At 39.7% G+C, this 3,880-nt stretch overlaps 1 long non-coding RNA gene across 1 annotated transcript; it reads left to right on the top strand.

Moving 5' to 3' along the window:
• Nucleotides 1-1,624: 1,624 nt before the first annotated feature.
• On the top strand, nt 1,625-3,728 carry LOC148224042 (uncharacterized). The gene is made up of 2 exons (XR_015803574.1): nt 1,625-2,226; nt 3,058-3,728. It is a non-coding gene; the product is annotated as an uncharacterized LOC148224042 (long non-coding RNA).
• The last annotated feature ends 152 nt before the right edge of the window (nt 3,729-3,880 follow it).

Here is a 3,880-nt window from a genome sequence, read left to right as displayed (position 1 = left end):
GAGACTTACTGATTCATCCATGTGATATCCTTTTCTGCATTGATTAAATTTGTTTGATAGTATTTTTTATCCACTTTTAATTATCCTTAAGCATGCAGAGAATACAGTGTCTCTGTCTCCACAGTCAGAAAAATCAGCCTCACCCTTTCAATAAAGAACAGAGCTTACTACTCACAACTACTTATAACTCATCAATGCAATGATCTTTTTGGCTGCTGAAATCTTGTGATTTTGTAGCTGTTGATGGGTAAAGACAGAGTTTGCATGGATGAAAGGAAAATGCCTCAGATAATTTACTACTAATTGTGATCTTGAGAATATTCTGCAGCTGGTGGGGAAGAATGATTTAGTGGAAGTCTATACAATTTTCTTTTTTTTGTAACTTAGAATGGACTATTTCCTGACAAGTCAGTGAAAGGAAACAGCATCAGTCCTAAGAAGGCAATCTACTTAAAATCAAATAGCAGTGAATTTCACTATATGGGGACAACTTTTTTTTAAATAGTGCTATTGCTGATGATTGTATTGGGAAGGTGACGTGACAAACACATTTATTCAAAAGTAGGCCTAAGATTTATCATAGCTGGGAAAAAGGGAACAGAAAAGTCCATTTCCCATGTTTTTTTCTTTTCAATAAAAAGATGAACTCCCTCAAAATTTAAGTATTGAAAGAAATAGAAAGTTCAGGGTAAGAAGCACAGAGAAACACAAAGTTGTCTTGCTGAACTTAAGCTATGGAGGTGATGTTTCTAGGACATATCATGCAATTAATTTTGGTTTAATCTAGCAGCTTCTCATAGGGAGCTGATTTTTTTGCTGTTATGTTGTAGTGCACTGCCCTTCAAGTCTGTCCAGAGAGGGTTTGGCATCTTTTACTCCAAAACGTGATAATCCTCACATTGATTTGGCTGCTGATATTCTAAGCCCTATCTAAAACTAGTAATGAGCTGTGTTAATTGCTCTCTTTTATGCGATTGTATAAAATGGGATTTTTTTTTCAGCTCATACATTAAGTTTAAATCTTTTCCTGCTGGTCTGAAGGGAGAATGGATAAACAGGAATTTTTATAGTCAAGTTAAGTACCAGCTGCGTCCTTAGATTTTGCAACCGCCTCTGACTGATAGAGTTTTTTCCTGGACAGCCAGTAAACAAAGCTGCATGGCAACACTCAAGGGACAGGAGAACTTTTAAGCATTCTTTACATGTCTAGGAAAAAGACTGACTGTAGCAGTCAACAGTCTTGGGGGAAATGCTAAGCATGGATATCTTCATTACTTTTCAATTAAGCAGCAAGCTTATGGATTCAGAAACCCTGGAGGGAGAAGCTGAGCTCTGAATGTAGCTCTCAGGGGTCACACTGGGAGAATTTATCCCCCAGACTGTGTATTTTTTGGGAAAGGATCCCAAAGATGTGAAGTATTGTCTGGAAGGCACAAGATGGTGAGAAATACCTTGAGAATTACTTATATCTGCTGTTCTGCTGACTGATAGGAACAGGAGATGCAGCAAACCCAACCCCCAGATTTGCTTGTTGTCATCACTGCTCATTTAATGTGAGTTACCATTTCATAGAGCTTGTGATCCCATTAACTTATGTTCTACTCCTATTTCCAGGTTTCTCAAGAACTCAATGTGATTTCGTGGTTTTTAGAAATTTTTCAGCTTCCCTTCCTCCTTGATAAGCAATTCCTTCAGAGGTGTGTGGCATTACAGTGGCAAGATGTCCAGAAACAAAGCTGGGTCCCCAGAGGATTGTGGGGTGCCTGCCAATAAAGTTGGAAGATGACAATGCTCTGAGTTGGTTAGGGAGATTGATCTGCACATGGGGAGATACTTATTGTGACATCATTGTGGAAGAAGAGTGGGAATAATGCCTCTGAACCCCAGTGTGGCCATTGCAATGTGTAGACAACTGGAGTTTTTTGGAAGGCACATCCACAGGGATTGGTGCATCCACACCAAGAATAAAGTGTCATCTCCTAGAAAGCAGTGACAGAGATAAGATTCAGTCTGTTCTAACCACTACTAAGCTGTTGCCAAGACTTGATAATCTACTGGAAGCCAACCTGACTCCTTTCCTGTAAGGCATTATTGGAGCAGTTTGGGAAAGAGGACTGGGGTGATGGACTGGCTGCCTGTGCCTGCCCAGGGCAAAACGGAATAAATGGAGAGCATACTTGGAATATCTGCTGAGTGTCAAAACAGGATGATCTGCCACGAATATAGGTATGTAAGGATGCATCACATCGGGACAAATAGGGAAAAGTAAGTAGACAAAGCACTTCCTGTTCAGTTACCTGATAAATAATATCTCAGAAAATGTCCTCTATGTAATGGAAAAAGGCTCACGTTGGCTTCATTGACCACACAAAACTAAATGCCTTAAAGGTTAAGGAAAAACTATTAAAAATGTGAGCTGTCTTCAATTTATATTTCAGAACTTTATGCCCATTATAAAATTGAAGGTATTTTATAATTATGCCAACAACAATTAATTAACTTAACATCAAGAAATCCAGAATGATTGAATTAACAGTAAAATCATGATAAGGCTCCAGTTCATCTTAGAGTTTTAGCAAATAATTTATTATGCAGTAAATGCTTAGACTTAGTAACATGTTTCAAGAGTCACTATTTTTCTATCTTCCTTTCCATGATTTTCAGCCTCAGTCTCAAAGACCAGGCTGAACTGCTATCTCCTATACTGTGCTCTCCTGATTTCAGCAAAGCTCTGCTGGAGATTTGGAGTCAGTTTGGCTGGAGCCAGTCTCAAAACTAGGCTGTGACTGCTGAGGAAAAGGAACCCATTTGTTTCTACATCACAGCTTCATGCAGTAAAATGATCCTGGGCTGAACTACCTTGGACAAAAGCAGTTCTGCAGCAATTCCTATGAGCCTCTGCTTTCCACCAAGGTTGTTGGCAGCTACTGCTTAGATCAAGTGATTGGAACATGGCCTAAATGTGATTGTGTAGCCTGTGCTTGCATGTAGCCAGGAAAACCAGAAGGCTCACACTGAATTTTCCTGTTGTGCTATTCTTATTTTCATTTTTTTCAGCCCCATGACATCCATGGCAGTGTAAAAGTGAAATAGTGAAAATGGGCTCACCACCAGTGCAGTGGAAACCACCCTCGCATTGTCACCTCCAAGGGAAAGTGGTTTGATCCCTCCACCTCCTCGCCTGTTTTGTGTAACTACAGTTCTCTGGGTGTAGAAATCTTTTTGGGTTACCCCTGCCAGAACCACAGGGGTGGAACAAGCAGTTCTTTTACCAGGGGAGCTGATAAAGTCTGGCTCTGTGTGGGTCTGTCTCCCAGGAATGTGCTTCTGTGTGGAGCCTGTGAAAGGAGTCCAAGAGCACTTTGATCTCTACTGGGGCACTGACAGAGGTTTGCTCTCTCTCTCTCTCTTCCCTCTGGCCACACGTTTTCCTAAGGCTGTGGGAATTCTGTATTGTGGAGTGCTCTATCTGCCACTGGAGTTGGTCAGAATGAGTTCTTAGTATGAAAAGTTACTGGGGAGGGACATTAAGACAGCATGACTGCAAGTTTGTTTCTTCAGAAAATAAGCTAAGTAACACCCACAACCAAAAGTCATATTTTTACATACAAAAAAAGTCGTGTGAATACTGAAAACATTAATACAAGAAAAATCCAGGCTGAAAATTACTGAAAACTACTTGTAGGGCAGCTATACTTTTAAAAATAAATAAATAAATAAAATTTAAAGGACCTTTAAAAAGATGTCTCCTTTGTAGCTCTGGGATTTGTGCACTGGTTTCAGATATGATATATATATCCATAATAAGGGGTAAGCTTCTCTTTTACAAAACTCTACAAAAGATTTTGTATCTCATCATCAAGATCCTGCCATTTTTAGT

The sequence above is a fragment of the Sturnus vulgaris genome, chromosome 4, assembly GCF_052056855.1.
Source record: "Sturnus vulgaris isolate bStuVul1 chromosome 4, bStuVul1.hap1, whole genome shotgun sequence".
Taxonomy (NCBI): Eukaryota; Metazoa; Chordata; class Aves; order Passeriformes; family Sturnidae; genus Sturnus; species Sturnus vulgaris.
The sequence above is the reverse complement of the archived record's forward strand: the minus strand, read 5'-3'. Positions and strand labels throughout refer to the sequence as shown.